The sequence below is a fragment of the Dermacentor andersoni genome, chromosome 2, assembly GCF_023375885.2.
Source record: "Dermacentor andersoni chromosome 2, qqDerAnde1_hic_scaffold, whole genome shotgun sequence".
In the NCBI taxonomy this organism is placed as follows: Eukaryota; Metazoa; Arthropoda; class Arachnida; order Ixodida; family Ixodidae; genus Dermacentor; species Dermacentor andersoni.
The window spans coordinates 152,673,452-152,690,605 of record NC_092815.1 but is presented as its reverse complement, the minus strand read 5'-3'; the positions used below and the strand labels follow the sequence as shown (position 1 = coordinate 152,690,605).

At 46.0% G+C, this 17,154-nt stretch overlaps 1 protein-coding gene and 2 non-coding genes across 3 annotated transcripts in view; all 3 read left to right on the top strand.

Moving 5' to 3' along the window:
- LOC126540580 (transmembrane 9 superfamily member 2-like) overlaps window positions 1-17,154 on the top strand; it is an 83,886-nt gene that overhangs the window by 21,137 nt on the left and 45,595 nt on the right. The gene's annotated exons all lie outside the window — the stretch shown is intronic.
- Window positions 1,807-1,878, top strand: TRNAM-CAU (transfer RNA methionine (anticodon CAU)). Its single transcript has one exon. It is a non-coding gene; the product is annotated as a tRNA-Met (tRNA).
- On the top strand, window positions 6,614-6,685 carry TRNAM-CAU (transfer RNA methionine (anticodon CAU)). The gene has a single exon. It is a non-coding gene; the product is annotated as a tRNA-Met (tRNA).

The window sequence follows — 17,154 nt, the reverse complement described above, 5'->3', positions numbered from 1 at the left end:
AGCCCTCTATCATACTTTGCTTTCTTGCTACTGCTGTTAATGACAACTCTGGCGCATTTTTCTTTCTTTATTGCGCAATAAACATTCTCCTCCATTTATTTGTAATGTCCGAAAAGTGCCCCTAGCGTACCCGAATGAGCTAGCCACTCCACGAATTTCAGACATTTATATGTACTAATAACGGTGCGCTTCTTACCTAAAAATGAAGCGGAGAGTCGGTTGGCCGGTTGAGCGGGGGCGCAAACGTGAGCGGCCAGATTGGTGGCGCCAGCTGGTGATGCAAAGCTCAACCAAACAAACGCAAAGCCAATTACCATATTCTGCTTATCTGCTGGTGTAAATTTTCGACAGTGGCGTAATCGTCTTCACAATTACGCCGTTGTCGAAAATTTGCACGAGCAGCGAAGCGGGATATAGTGAGTTACTGCAATTTTAGCTCTGTATTTGTCTAGTTGAGCTCTACGCCACCAGGCGGCTGGATTGCTCCGGCCGCTCACGTTTGCCCCCGCAAATCCGGCAATCCGCCCAAACCGCTCCCGTTTAGCGGAATAGCGTACCCGCTAAAGGTCTCTCTAATACTCCTTGGAATACCCGATTACTGGAGTCGTGGACGGCAGAAGCAACGCGGGCAGAGACATTTTGTAACGCTTTGCTCAACTAGAACGAATTTGAAATAACTTTAATGTTGCGTAAGCGCTCTCGTCACAGGAAAATAATAAAATAATAGAGAATTTTAGTGCGTCCGGTATACCGGCAAGCGCGGGCGGTTTGCCGGATAAACGGGGGGCTTCTGATTGACATTGTGCTAATTGGTTTTTTGTGTGTTTTGTGTACAATTATTTTAAGTGCGTTTCATTTTGTGCTTGTATATCTATAAAGTTTTTTTCGTGTTCATATTACTCTGTTGATCCTAAACTGTTTCTACTTAGAAAGTTGTATAGTGATTGTTGTATTTAGTGCACGTATGTTTGCAATGTATGCTATGTATGTCTAATCCACGCTATTGATATGTGTGTATACTATCTGTATGTTGTATGCTACCGCACTGTTGAGCAATGTATGGGTGACAGGGCCTTAGTCAGGCAGACAATGTACTGCCTTTAGCCTTGCCATCCAAGACCTTCACTGTGTCTAAATCAATGCTGAATTTAAAAAAAAAAAAAAAAACGTGAGCGACCAGATTGGTGGCGCCAGCTGGTGGCGCAAAGCTCAACCACCTAAACACAAAGAAAATTACTATATTCTTCTTAGCTGGGGTGTAAGTTTTCAATAGCAGTGTAATTATGAACACAATTACGCCGGTGCAGACATTTGCACCAGCAGCGAAGCAGAATAAGGTAGGTTACTGCAATTTTAGCTCTGTGTTTGCCTGGTTGAGCTCTACAACACCAGGTGGCTACATTGCTCCCGCCGCTCACACTTACGCCCCCTGCCATCCGGTAATCCACCCAAACCGCCCACGCGTTTGCCGGAATAGCGGATACGCTAAAAGTCTCTAATTGCTTGATTACCTTTACGCCGCGGCCGACGCTTTGCATCAGCAGTTAAGTTAAAACTTTGCGTCTTCTCTTTATTTACTCTACGTTGCCAGATAGCACTACTAGCGGCCGTTTTAAAACTCCCTAATGAAAGAAAGAAACGGTGTATCCACAGTCGAAGTTTGAGTGAAGCGCAGAAATGTGGAACCTGCAAGCGAAGTCGTAGTTTCAGTTTTGCCGTGCAGGCTTCATTCATGTAGAAAAGGAAGTGGGCTTTGCAATGTGCACACGTTTGTTTCGGACGGCGAAATCGGCTGCGTCGGCGTCCAGCAGAGTGGCGCAGTGGAAGCGTGCTGGGCCCATAACCCAGAGGTCCGTGGATCGAAACCACGCTCTGCTACATTTATTTTTTTAAAACCTAGTGTTTCTTTTTTAAACTTTATTTTTAATGAGGTCCTTAAATGTTTTCCCGGCGCCATATTTTTGCACACCTGAAAATGCAAACGTCTTAAACACAGCGGCGCGCACGCACACAAAGGATGTTCGGGCTATCACGCATCAGGTGTTCAAAAAACATGGGTCATTCTACGCGCAGATAACCAGCTACATATTGTTCACAGTCGAGCAGAGCAGTGGCCAGTAATTTTTTGTTGCTCTCATACAATTTATTATTTAATTGCAAGCAGTTTTTTAAATATAATACTGCTCTGAATGGCGCGCTGCCAATGAAACATTTGTGGAAAAGTGAAAGAAACTTATTTTCAGCCAGGTACTTCCTTGCTCGCTTATTTTTTCCTGCTTTATGGGATGCAGACGGGATGCGGACGAACAGTTATGCAGTCACGTGACATTTTTATTTCTTGCGGGCTTTTTGCCCGCAAGAAATAAAAATGTCACGTGACTGCATAACTGTTCGTCCGCATCAAAAACCAGCGCTCTCTACAACACGCTCCACTGAAGTTAGCGAGCGCACGCTTTCCATGACGCCTCAACCATCAGTTACCTGGTAAAAAAAAAAGAAAAACAAAGAACAAGAACGGGCAAACAGTACCTGGCTGGAACCATGACAGCGTTATGTTTCTTTCAATTTCCTACAAATTCATTTACAGCACAGCATTCAGAACAGTAATTAAAGCAAAAGCTAATTGCGATTAATTGAATTGCATTGAATGGCATCAACAAAAACAAAGATTACTGGCGGCTATTCTATTCGACCGTTAACAATAGGCATTTTGTTATCTTCGCATAGAATGGTCCTTAAATAACAAAAAAAAAACGTGATGCATGATAGCTAGGACAGACTACTACAGGGACCTGCATATTCTGCGCCTGCTGCTGCACTGTTGTGCACAAAATATCGCAGAAATATCACATTTTGGAGTCTATCTCGTTCAATGCAATACTTACCTTCCGTAGTCAATTTGTGGCTTATATGAAATCCGAACTTGCTTTCTTTATGGAAATGCAGATCTCTGATAAGACGGCACAATGATGATGATGATGTTTGTTGGCATCCCCTTTGAAACAGGGCGGAGAAAGAGTGACCTAGCCCGCTTGATTTGTTTAGGTTTAGCTACATTTATCGCCATGCGTCTAGCCTTTTGCCTATCTGATCTCGATCTTTCGCGTTTAAAACCTCATTACCTACGCTTGCAATGACTCCAGGTTATATCCATCGCTTCCCTGCACATTTTTTTCCACCGATACTGTCATCATCTCTCACCTGGACTGCGGCGACCGGCTGCGGTTGTGCTACACGTGGGGTTACACTAGCGTAAACTTATGTCGCCTTCTGGTGGCAGCTGCAGAAAGCAGCCGTTCGGGGATGCTTGCCGCGTGTCCCGTAGGAGCAGGCATGATGGCGGGGCAGCACGCGCCAACAACATATTTGGGCACGTGGCGGCAACCCTCACCGAACGGCTGCTTTCTGCCACTTTCTGCAGTTGCCAACAGGTGGTGACATAGGTTTCAATATACCAGAAACGAAACGTTTACTTCTGCGACGTTATCGTGACGCTTCCACTCGCATTTAAAACGTAGAATATTGCACTGAGTCTCCCCAGTGTATGTTTAAAGGGACACTAAATCAAAATAATGAATAAATTTAAGACATCTAAACGACAGTGCTTTATCTGCCAAAACCACGATCTGATTATGAGGCACGCCGTATTGGCGGACTCCGAATCAATTTTGACGAACTGGGGCTCTTCAACGTGCAGCTAAATCTAAGTATACACGGGTGCATTTGCATTTCGCCCGCATCGAATAATAAATCAATTTAGACTGATTTTAACTATTTTTTGAAAACTCGGTTGTTAATTACACGATATAATAGGTGTCTTATTAGAAGAAAAAATGGAGCTCAAAGTGTTCTTTTTTTTTTAAATTTTGCGCCGGAACCTCAGCGCCGGTACGCCGGTTTGACGTGACGGATTTCCAAGTATTTACTTTTTTTTGTAGTTAGGCGGCGATGGCTCAGTAAATGTTCGCGAAACTTTCCATGTTCAGTCTTTGGCTCCTTTAGAACACAGTGCAGTCTATCTTTGTCGTTAAAAAATTACGGGCTCTAGCAGACGCTGTCAAAATCGATGACTTCACGGCCGGTGAGCCGGTGCCGGAACTTCAAGGCGGCGTCACCACCCGCCACGCTTCATTCAAGGTCGATTGAAATAGGTCGCGAAGCTTCGGGCGAAAAGCGGTTCGGTACAGATTGTCACCGACATCAGCATGGGGGGTTATGGGAGCCGCGATTGAAGCGCGACTATGTTTGGAGGGAACGAACATTGGGAAAGAAAAACGCATTTTTAATTCAAGCAAGACACAGTTAGATTCATTCAACGAAAATAAAATTCCTACTCAATTTTATATATTCGTGAAGAGTTAAGAAAATACAAGATTATTTAATTTTATTATTATTAATAAATGCATTTCGTTTCAGCGCCCATCGCTACAGGGGGCGTTGACGCTATTATCACTCGCAATGCAATGCATGTCTTGAAATGGGCAGAAAGGCGCACTCGTAAAGTTCACCTGTTGAATTACGCCCCCCTCACAGTTTGTGCTTTCTTGCTTGTCGAAGTTTGTCTGAATTTGGTGACGCGGGTAGCTTCATTGCTTCTTAATCTGTTCAGTCAAAAGTAGTGAGTTACGACCGCCAGATAATTGTGTAGTTGTTTTCGCACGACTGCGCTGGCTGACGGGCTTCGCATCCTACAATAGGATCAGCACTCTACATCTAAAGCTTTCGTCGGCCTCCAAAGAAAGTATGTTTTGGGCAGGGATGCGATTTCGACAACCGTACGGCTGGCCTTTTCCTGCATCGCTTTCCACACTGAAAGCTCGAAACGCCCATCAAGTCGAATGGCGGGACATTTGAATATATAGCTCCAAAGGCAGGGCAACAAAACAAATTTCGCGCCTTCGAAAACAACATGACGTCACTTCTGCTTTTAACGGATATGGCGTCACATTATTTTCTCTTCCGCCGGAAGTGTTCCCACCACATACAGATGGCGCTAAGCCCCATGAATCGACTAGTTTTGAAGTGAGGGAAGCTCGCAGTAAAATTGAGTATGAAGAACGGCTGAGGAATATGGAAGAAAGTAAATGGGCTGGTAGAGTGTTCAGGTATCTGTACAGGCAAAACATTGATTCACAGTGGAGGAAAAGAACTAGGAAGCTGACCAGCAAGTATGCGGCCTGTGGGGTGGGCAACACAGCAACAAGGAAGGTCAAGCGGAAAGTCAGACAGGCTGAATTAATCTCATGGGTGGCGGCAATGGAAAAGAAACCTGCCATGAGTAACTACTTAAGAGGAAAAAACGAAATCAGGAAAGAAACCATTTATGATAACTTAAAGGGAAGCTCATTACTTTTCGAAGCGAGATCGGGATGCCTTAGAACACGCACCTATAAAGCGAGATATAAGAAGGAAGAAGAAGCATGTGCTTGCTGCGGTAAAGCTAGGGAAACGACGGAGCATATTTTATTAGAATGTGAACACGTCTACCCAGCGGTCGATTTAGGCACCACTGGCCTCCTTGAAGCCCTTGGGTTCAGCGGGAGCAGTGGTAAAGCAAACAGGTCCGCAATAGGCATTAGTAATGGCGTTTTTCACTGGTCGATCTGGAGCGGCCGCCGAAATCCTCGAGCGAGCGCTCGGGTTTCACAAATCCGAGTCGGCCAGCGGAGCGCAAGAACGCTCCGCGGGGGATCATACAGGAAGTCTGCGTTACACGTCGCACAAACCGGTTCCGGAAACCATGCCCGACTTCCACTCTACGTTTCCACGGCAACCAAACTCGCCCTCCCCCGTGCGTAATTTGACCGCGGTAGCCGCACTGTCCGTCATTTCCATGTCGCGCCCGCAAGGATTGTGCATGGACAACGTGCATAGAAGGCTTCGTACAGCACCTGCGTCACCTCGTAATCGCTGTCGACCGAGCTCTCATCGCTAAACGCGAGCTCTGCCACAGCACCGTACGCAGCCATATTGCGAAGCAACACAATGTTGTGCGTACCAACCGGGTACCGATTTCCCTTGAGGACGGAAGTGACGCGAGCTGTTTCCGCCCGAATCCGCGCCTCGGCGGCGGAGCAAGTGAGAGCGATCCGGCGCGGAGCGAGTTGATCCGAAACGACCAGTGGAACGCGCGAACCCGCTCCAGATCGACCAGTGAAATTCGGATTCGTTGCCGCGGAGCAGGAAATCCTGCTCCGAATCGACCAGTGAAAAACGCCATAAGAGACGATTGGAGGATTGGTGGAAGAAAAGTAGGGAAACGACAAAAGACGGAGACGTACAAAAGCACAATTAATTCGCAATAGGGGATCAGAAAGTTTGGACGCGGTAGTTTATAGTGTTTTTTTTTTCATTGGTTAACCTAGGTAGGATATTAGGCAGCATAGTAGCAAAAGCTTGGTGGCGCAACCCACCGCCCCGTTCCAAAGGGGACGCTTATAACATCCATCCATCCATCCATCCGCCGATGGACCGCCATGTTTTGAACGTATGGGCTGCTATGGAAGCTTCGCTACCAGGTATATTTACCTTGCTTCGTTCGTGTAGAAATGTAAAGGCGTTTGCAATGTGTAGACGTGTGTTGCGGACGACAAAATCGGCTGTGTCGGCGTCCAGCAGAGTGGCGCAGTGGAAGCGTGCTGGGCCCATAACCCAGAGGTCCGTGGATCGAAACCACGCTCTGCTACATTTTTTTTTTCTAAACCTAGTGTTTTCTTTTTAACCTTTATTTTTAAAGCGGTTCTTCAATATCTTCCAGGCGCCATGTTTTTGGGCACCTGAAGATGCAAAGATTTTGAGATGTTTGCACAGATGCAAACAGTCGCTGATAAGACGGCACAATGATGATGATGTTAATAGCATCCCCTTTGAAGCAGGTCGGAGGCAAAGCGTCACCTAACCCGCTTGATTTGTTCAGGTTTTACTACATATATCGCCATGCATCTAGTCATTTGCCTGTCTCATCTCGATCTTTCGCATTTAAAACCTCTATCGCTATATTGTACCATTACCTACGCTTTCAATGACTGCAGGTTATATCAATCGCTTCCCTGCACATTTTTGCTACCAATACTGTTATCATCTCTCACCTGAACTACGGCGACCGGCTGAGGTTATGCTACACGTGGGGTCACAGTAGCACAAACTTCTGTCGCCGCCTGCTGGTAGCCGCAGAAAGCAGCCGTTCGGAGAGGCGTGATGGCGGGACAGCACGCGGTAACAGTATATCGGCAGTGGCTTCGACTTTCACCGAACAGCTGCTTTCTGCCACTTTCTGCAGCTACCAACAGGTGGCGACATAGGTTTCATTAACGACATAAGTTTTTTCGGGGCTCCGTGGCGGCGACGAAATCATACGTTTTTGTGCTTGCTTTGAGCTTGCTACTGTTTTTGATTGCTGATTTTTCTGCCTTTAAATAGTAGTTGGGTGGTTTCCTTTTTCTTTCTTCTTTTGTCCTTGTCTCTCGTAATTCGGGTGAGCGGGTGTGTTTCGTGTACATTCGGTTTTGCAGGATGGTTAAAGCGTCCTTTCGCGCCACGTGCTTGTACACGTGCAGTCGGTTGGCACGTTGAGCGTTTGTAGTCTTTAAATGGTAGCTTGGAAGTGGCAAAGCTAATAGCTATTAGTGGTTTTACTATGAGTGTTTTGGTAGAAAAGTGAGAGCGTGGCCGCGTGGTTGAGCACGTGCGAGAGCGTGTCATACCTTCGGTCTCCGCGGCATTGGTTGCTTTTGAAACAGTGGCGAGAGTTGCCTTGCGGCATTTTGAGGATTTGGATCATGTGCGTATCGGTTTTTGCTAAAAGGCACGTGCTCTGCATTGATATAGTATAACAGTATTTGCATCAGTAGTAGCATTATTATAGTATTATAGTATTTGCAAAAAGCCGTGCAATACATGGCGAGAAAGACTGGAAAGCAGGCAGTGCGCGGCGGGGTCCCTCAAGCAGATGAGGAGACGGATGAGAATGGAGAGGGCGTCGAAGCAACCGGCACACAATGTGATGTCGATACTAGGCTGCACAAAATGGAGGTTTTCCAGGAAGAGCTTGGCAAACAGGTGCAAGAGCTCAAAAAATGAGCTAAACAGGGAGCGTGATGTAGGAAAGGTAGTTGAAAAGAAACTTGAAGCAGCCGGGGAAAAGCTGAACAGGGCCGCCATTGTGAACGAGAATGTGCGTGACAATGGAACGCAGACCCCCGACGTGACAGGAGAGGGAGTGTCAGCAAAGTACGCTGAATGCGTGCAGCGTGATGAAGAGTTAGCTGGAAAGAGTGGCACCTACCTTGAGGCCGCCACGCGGGAAAAGCAGGAGCCAGGGGACAATGCCCCTTGTCGAGTTCGAATCACGCGGAAAAGGACGAAGGGAAGCAGGGAGAGGAAGGAGAGAGTGAAAGGGTGATCATCGCCGGCGACTCAAACCTGGCAGGGTGCTTAAAAGTAATTGTGGAGAGGGTGAAAGGCGATAAAAGAGTGGCGGTAGGGACATTTCCAGGGCGGACACTGGGTTCTATCATGGAGCGAGCAAAAGAAAAGCTCGCGGAAAATGCCCACTAGCGCAACCTTGTCATAGTAGCAGGTGGGCTAAGTGACGTCCTAAACAGGAAAGGGACAGGACTAGGCCAGCGCTTGGCAAAGGGGGTGGATGACTTGCGCGAGCTATCCCCTCAGGTGCAGATCGTGGTGTGCACGGTACCGGAGGTGCCTGTGCGTGACAGTCACGTACAAAGAGCTGTAGTGGCTGCTAATGAGGCGATATGGAAAATGAGCCGAGAGAAAGGCTTCGAGGTTGTCGAAGTAAACAGGGGAGTGAGAAGGTGTGGTGGTTTTAAATGAGACGGGATCCTCTTCAATTGCAGGCTGGCACGAGAAGTGGGCTGGCGACTTGGTGGTCGCGCTGTTGCTTTTTTAGGTGGCCCACGGGCGCTCAGGAGGCCAGAGTAGGTAGTAATGAAGAAGGTCCCCTAGGGGAACCTCAGAAGAGCATCACCGACGATAACAGAAAAAGGAGGAAAGCAAGAAAGAGAGCTCGCCATGCAATAGGCTACATAAGCATGCAGGGCGGCAGAAGAAAGGAAAAGTGGGTAGAGATTGAGGAGCAGTTAAATAGCGTACAAATAGGGGTGTATGCGGTTACAGAAACGCACCTTAGAGAATCAGAAGAGCCGCCAGTTATTGAGAATTATGTTTGGGAAGGGTGCAACAGAACTAATTCGGAAAGAAAGGGAGGGGGAGTCGGAATGCTCATCCATCAGGGAGCAAAATGGAAAAGAGTAAATTCAAAATGTCAAGAGCATCTTTGGTTATCAGGTACAATGAGCGGGAAAAAAACTTGGCGGGGCGTTACGTATTTGTGGACGGGAAATAATTGCACAGAGAACAAAGAGTTGGTGGAATGCATAAGCGCTGATATTAAGAGGAAGCTTTAGCTCGTGCCCAACTCCGACGCGGCCTATTCAAATACATGTAAAAACGCAAAAACGTTTTTCTGAGATAACCCCTGGACCGATTTTAATGAAATTTGTTGCTTTTGAGAGTGAAAGTTAAATTCTAGTGACCGTTGGAAGCGGAATTTTGATTTAGGGCTTGAATTTTGTTAGAGATTTACAAAAATTCAGAAGTTTGAAAAAAAAATGAAGCACGAAGTTTACAAACTAATAGCTCTGCATCAAGAACAGATATCGCGGTTCTGTAAGCGGCATCCATTAGATTATTCAAAGCGGACAAATTTTATGTCATTTTACATCTTGCGTGAGTTTGTTACGTTGTTTACGAGGGTTCTGCAAAAGTTGTAATTACATATTAATAAATTTTTTGAGAGCCATGTATAATATGTCAAATTTTTCCGCTTTAGATGTGCTATTAGGCACAATTCACAGAATTGCGATATCGCCTATTCTTGCTGAGTTAGTTGTAAACTTGATAGTTTCGTTTTCTGAAAATTTACGATTTTTGCCAATTTAAAAAAAAATTGACGACGTAAATCGAAACTTCAAAACCAACAGTCACTAGATTTTAAGTTTTTCTTTTAAATGCAACAAACCCCGTCAAATTTGGTGCTGTGGTTGCCAAGAAAAACGAATTCTCCTTTTAGATGTATTTAGATAGGAGCACCCGAGCTAAAGCTTCATCTTAAGGGTTTCGGGAATGGTGCTGAAGTTGTCCTATTAGGTGACAGGAATGTCCACATACAGGATTTAGATGGCTATACCGACAACTACGGAAAGTCAATGCTACACCTTTGTGAGCAACATAACCTCGTTATCGTGAATGCAGGGCCTAAGTGTGAAGGGCAGACCACGTGGGAAGTGGGAAACCGGCAATCGACCATTGATTACTGTCTGATGACAGAAGGAATTCATGATAAGTTGAGAGAAATGGTCATCGATGAGGAAGGGTTTAGCAGCATAGGGAGTGACCATAAACGCATCATTTTAAAAATGGGATATGTAGTTGGGAAAGAGAGCAAAAAGCGCACACTGGCCAGTCCAGATTAGAACGCTGAACAAATAGCAAATATAGTCATTAGAGTCGAGGAAGAACTTGGCAAATGGCCAAGTAAAGAGTGGGAGTATGGTGTGCTTCTAAGTGTAATAACGACAGAAATACGGAAAGAGAAACAACATGTTCGTTGGAAAGGAAAAAGAAACCGAAAAGCTGGTGGAACAGGGAGACACGAGAAGCAATCGCTGAACGACAGAAAGCATCTAGAGAGCACAGGCAGGCAAAGAAGGCGCAATTGCCGCAGGATGAAGTAACCGGTAAATGGGAAATATACCTGGAGAAAAGTCTATGGTTCAAATACTGGTGCAAGCAAAATTAAAAGGTGAAAGTGAACGTTGGTTGTCAGAAATACGTGAGAAAAAGAAGGCCGCACCTAGAATATTTTGGAACCACATAAGATTATTAGGCAGGAAGTCAACAACAACACAACATATCCTAGACGAAGATGAAAACAGACTGGAAGGAGAAGCGGCAATAAATTACATCCGAAAAGTAACAGCCGAATCTTTCCAAGGCAATGACGAGGTTGTATTTGAAGAAAAAAAGAGCATGAAAGAGACCCAAGTGGAAAAGGAGCTGGTGCTGACAAATGTCAACTGGAAGAAATCAGAAGAGAAAATTCCTAAGCGCACTGCCACAGGGCTAGACGAGGTTCCCGTTAGGCTGAATAATGAACTAGGACCAAAAAGTAAGGAAGCTCTGGTGAAAGCAGTGGGAAAAGCTTTAAAACTTTGTTGGTGTTGTGGAAGAGCAATGTACTGATGCAGAAGAAATAATTTTTCTCTTTAGTGTCACTTTAAACTAAACGATGTTACGCTGTCAAATATTTCGTTGCATCTGCCTTTTAAACTGAAGGTGAACCACACTAACAAAAACGGACAATTAACTGAAACGCAAACATGACGACTGAAACACCAGTGTGCCTTTCGTCATTGGAATAACTAGCCAGAAGACTTCGAAACAGACACGACACATTCGTGCGATAGCTGAAGAGCCTTTTTTAACTTCGATTTGATTACATAACGTATACAATTGCCTGCTTATTTTTATTCTTGTAATTTCAATACTCATTTCCTTTCTTGATGATGCTGTTAATGACAACTCGGGTAGATTTCTTGTTTACTTATTGTTCAATAAACACCCTCCCATTTGTTTGTAATACCCGAAAAGTGGCCCTAGCATATCCGAATAAATTAAGAAATCCACGAATTTCACAAATTTATTCGTAGTAACGGTGCGCTTCTTCCCTAAAAATTAAGCGGAAGTTAAACCTAAAAGCTATTACTCCTTGGAATACCCGATTACCGGAGTCGTGGACGGCAAAAGCAACGCGGGCAGAGACATCTTATAACGCTTTGTTCAACTAGAACGCTTTTGAAAATTTTTTAATGTTGCCTAAGCGCGCTCTCGTCACAGGAAAACCATAAAATTGCTTGTTTACGATTACGCCGCGGCCGACGCTTTGCATCAGCACTTAAGTTAAAGCTTTGTGCCGCCTCTTTATTTACTCTACGTTACTAGGTGGCACTACCAGCGGCAGCTAAAAACTCCCTAATAAAACAAAGAAACGGTATACCCACAGTCGAAGTTTGAGTGAAGCGCAGAAATATGTAACCTGCAAGCGAAGTCGTAGTTTCGGTTTTGCCGTCCAGGCTTCATTCGTGTGGAAAAGTAAATGCGCTTGCACTGTGTGCACGTGTGTTGCAGACGACAAAATCGGCTGCGTCGGCGTCCAGCAGAGTGGCGCAGTGGAAGCGTGCTGGGCCCATAAACCAGAGGTCCATGGATCGAAACCACGCTCTGCTACACTTTCTTTTTTCAATTTTTTTTCTCGTATGGATATACTTTTGTATCATTTTGCTTATTGTACCCTTCTTTCATATTTCACGTTACGTCTTTGGGGGGCGGGGGGAATTCTACAATTCCAGCGAATGATATGAAATCTTCCTGGCCTTTGTTAAACTCTTAAGCTCATCATTATGATTGACTGTTGACTGCTTGTACGTTAATAACGAGTAGCCTCGTGTCCTGCTGTAACGGACTACAGTGTAAGCATGGTCCGAACGTTCAAAGGAAGCGTGATGTCACCCAAATGCATGAAGAGGCTGAAAGTGAACAGGAAGTGTCACGAGCACGCTTCGTGCATGCCTTGACGACGTGGAAGGTCGTTCACGCTGCAACAACCTTCTTTTTTTATTCTTTCTTCTCCCGCCGTCGCTGCTTAGCGGCTATGGTGTTGGGCTGCTAAGCATGGAGTCGCGAGATCGAATCCCGGCCACAGCAGCCGCATTTCAACGGAGGCGAAAACACCTGTGTACTTAGATTTAGGTGCACCTTGAGGAACCCCGGGTGGTCCAAATTATTCTGAAGTTCCCGCACTACGGCGTGCTTCCTAACTAGATTGTGGTTTTGGCGCGTAAATCCTATAATGTAATGTTAACCTTGTTTTTCGAGATGCCAGACATTGTACCAGAAAAGTTAATGCAGCCGGAAAAAATTTGTTTAATGTGATTAACAAAACTCTAAAGCTCAACCTAGCATGTCATCACATAGCCCGAGCACATAGGATTGGTCGCTTCAAACAACAAAGATCGCCACCAATTAAGCTGCGTTAAATTCGCAGCTTCCCGAAACCAAAGAACATGATTTTTTCTAATCGTCTTTTCCTAAAATGAAGCAGTACGACTGTGAACGAATACTTCTCTAAGACAACGCGAAATATAATAATTAAGTCAATTAACAGAATACGGTGAAGGCCTAAATGGGCCCATCAAACTTTGGTACACGAAGCTAATCGTCGCGTGGAAAGGTGGAAAGGCCAGGGAAAAGTCATTTGTTGTAATGTATTGCGCAGGAGCAGTTCTCACCGGTCGTGCGTTGTAATGGCACCGAAACTATAGTCGCAACAGAGAGCACATATAGAAAGCAGGAGTTCTGCAGAATATACGAGGGCGAGTCAAATGAAAGTGAGCCAATGCAAATACATGACAAACAGGATGCTTTATTTAAATGTAGTATGGATGAGCATTTAGAGATTTGTCCTGCCGACTAACGAGTCGCGTGATTGTCGTCTCATAAAGCTCTTTGGATTGCTTCTTGAAACAGTCCGCAACTGACTCTTTTACGTCTTCGTCGGGCACGAGTCTAGTTCCCTTGACCTGTTTTTTTTCAATTGCCCCAAGAGGTGGAAGTCGCAAGGCGACAAGTTTGGGCTGTATGGCCGTTGTTGCAGCGTTTCCCGCTTGAACTTTGCCAATTTTATGCTAACCACATCAACGACGTTGAGACGGGCATTGTCATGGAGCAAGATGACCCCATTCGTCAATTTTCCACGTCGTTTGTTATGGATTGCGACACGCAGCCGATCCGGCGTTTCACAATATCGGAAACGATTGATAGTCTCTTCAGGTTTAGCAAATTCGATGAGTAATGACCCCTGACGGTCTAAAAAAAGTCAACACCTTTTCGGCGGAAATAACGGCCTTTGCTTTTTTTTGGGGGGGGGGGGGTGAATTCGAATGTCTCCAATGTAAGCTTCGCCGTCATATTTCAGGCTCGTAGTAGTGGTACCACGATAAATAAACATGTTGCGCAATCACAGATTCAGAGATCACAGAATCCTAACGCCCGCCACCCCTCCCTCCACTCCCCCTGACGTATCGCGCACGATGGAAGGCGGCGCGCTTCCTCCCCGCTTTTCTCCCTTGCGCACACAATACTGAACCGCCACCATCGGCTCACCCATGCCTTCCCCCACCACGTTTTCATTCGCACATACAGCATGCGGCGCGCGGCCACAAGGTTATGGCCCTTGGACTTTATATGGAACATGAGGGCGACGGCGACGGCAGGAATGCGCCTGCAGTGTCCATATAATTGCTATCGCAATAATATAATACGAGTATCCGGCAAATGAAGCGTCCTGGGGCCCATTACTTTCCGCAAATGAAGTAGCAACAAACTCGAACTTTCACCATGCGACAATGTGATGCGCTGGGGGGCAACGTGTTTTTTTCCGCCTTTTGTCCGGCGGGGGAACTTAAATGAAGATACGCAAGGGAAAGCATGTTGGCCACAATCGAATGCCTACTTTGGGCACCTAATTTGGCTACCCAAGGAATATCGAAGAAAACGTGAGACACTTGGTCCACAGAGAACCATACGCATACTGCTCGGTATCCTACACTGGCGAGACAAGACTTTCCGGAGAGGTTGCGCTCAAGTTAACGCGTAGCAATCCGTCGAGTTCCCACAGTGATGGCGGCGAGCGACTATTATTTCTCTTTCTCGTCTTCTAGCGAGAAAGTGTCCAAAACTCTGCCAGGCTAAAATACACTTGGCTAGAGAAAAACGAACGCGCATCGAACGGGCCGCGTGGTGGTCGGGGCCACACGAGAAAAACGCATGCACTTTGGCTGGCACCGGCAGCCCGCGGGTAGCGAGAACAAGAAAATTGAAGAGACTCAATGTGTCGTCGCAAATAAATGTCAAAGTTGAAAAAATGCATAAGAACTTCGTTACCTTTGCTGGCTTTGGTGTCGTGACATGGATGCTTTGGCGGAGGTGAATGAAAATGTTGATATTCTTTTCTGCGACATCACGGAACAAATGAACCGCCACAACGCTTCGTCTCATTGGAGCTCACTGCGTGCTTTGTTAACTTGTCTGATAGTGTTATTGATTTGGCATGTCTGATTCTATGTTCCAATGTACGACTTTAGAAAAGTCAATGAACCTTTGGCGTCAAATGTTTATAACAACATTAAGCGCACAGAGTCCCGGAATTGAAAATATAAAGCACGACTTTGTTTAATCAGGTCATCAACCTTTGCAATTATGCGCGAAGATTGCAATTGTGTCAGTGCATCTTTCACATCAAAAATTTATGAGAACTTTATACCCATAAAGTCTGGGAATTTAAATCCATGCGCTCCGTAGATTCCGCGACGAGCCCGCTCGCCATCAGAATGCCCTCGAAACTTTGTGCTCGGATGGGGCTCCTAGAGTTATGTGACTCCCGGTGCACGGGCACGGCCTCGAAATCCAGCCCTAGTTCGCAATGTGCGTGTTGAAATGTCTTTTTGAGCGTGAGAAATACATTCTAGACGACATCTAGAATGATTTCTGGCGCCGGGGATTGTTTTGGTCGGCGGTACATGGACGGCACGGAAAATTTTCGCGGGGGGGGGGGGGGGGTCTGAAGCCCCATAAGCCCCCCCCCCTGGCTACGCCCCTGATAGATAGATAGATAGATAGATAGATAGATAGATAGATAGATAGATAGATGAAAGTGTGTGAAGTAAGAATGCTAATGCGATAAAAAAAATGAAAGTCCACAATTCCTCGTTTGCTGAACCGGCACCACAAATTGCGTTTGATTTGCTTGCGTTGAAACTTCGCCGGTGTGTCGCTGGCGGGGCTTGGGAGAACCAGCGAGGCAAATTATTTTATTGCTTCAGTCGGCGTTGCAGATAGAACAGCGAGCCGTGTATTTAAACGCGTGATTTTCTCGGCAGACACGTTGTCGTTTGCGCGACATTATACCCTTAACACCTATTCCCACCCCAAGTCTCTCCTACCCAAATGTCACGCACGTTCTGGCGAGATTCGACTTTGCAGCCGCAATCAAAGTGGTACCGTGCAACTGACTTCACTATACCGACGACGGGCTCGGTCAGTTGCTCGTGCTACTAATTATGCGCCTTACAAAGAGGCGCTTAAGTATATTTGCACGTAATCACGGTTCCACCGGTAGTCGGTTCGCAATATACACCGCACGGTGTTTGAACCCACCACCTCCCAACTTCGAAGGAAAGAGCGTTCATCGCGTCACGCTACGAAGCTGGTGATCATTCTACAGTCTGCGGAGGTATACGTATCTGTCGATGCGTCATGGCATCGTAAATAGCGACAACATGCGGCAGTAGTAGTGATCCCTGGCCGTGGCAGCACAACCGCCGAGCTGCACCTGTACAATCGTTACAGTGATTGGTGAAGAAAGACGGCTGGACACAGCGTGTTCTGGTTTCAATGCGATTGTCAGTTCATCGCGATTAGCATTATTAGGGTATTCCACACACTTTGCGGAGGCTGTCCACCTGTCTGGCTGCCCGTCTCTCTACTGTTCTTCCGCCAACTTGGATCACTGGGTAGTCCATGCGTGCTCTAGTGGTTTACAGCATCGCGCTCCTGTGATCAGGAAACGTGGTTCGAAAGCAATCGTTCGGCCAATTACGTTATTCAACAGCTGATAAAACATATGACGAATAAAAATTAAAAAGAAAAATGCACAGCAGAGATTATGAGGTTTTACAAAGAGCGCAACCAACCGTGTTTGCGTACCCAAAAGGCCTCACCTGCTTGCGCTGATGCGTAAATTTTTGCGTTGTTTTCTAAGCCAAGTGGTTTGCTTGAAGCTTGCCTCACTGCCTCCTCGCCTCGTATTAGTGCCTGATAATTTTTGCTAACTGAATACCTTATGTACGCCTTACTGTATAAGGAGAACTTCGTAAATCTGGCGCCCTGGTACAGAATGGGTCAGAGCTATGCGATAGCTCTAAACTTTTTTTTATCAAGACTTATCACCACGCAGCGTTCTTGAAGGCGCACCCCTCCATTAGAACGAGAGGGAACAACTTTCCGAATCAGTCA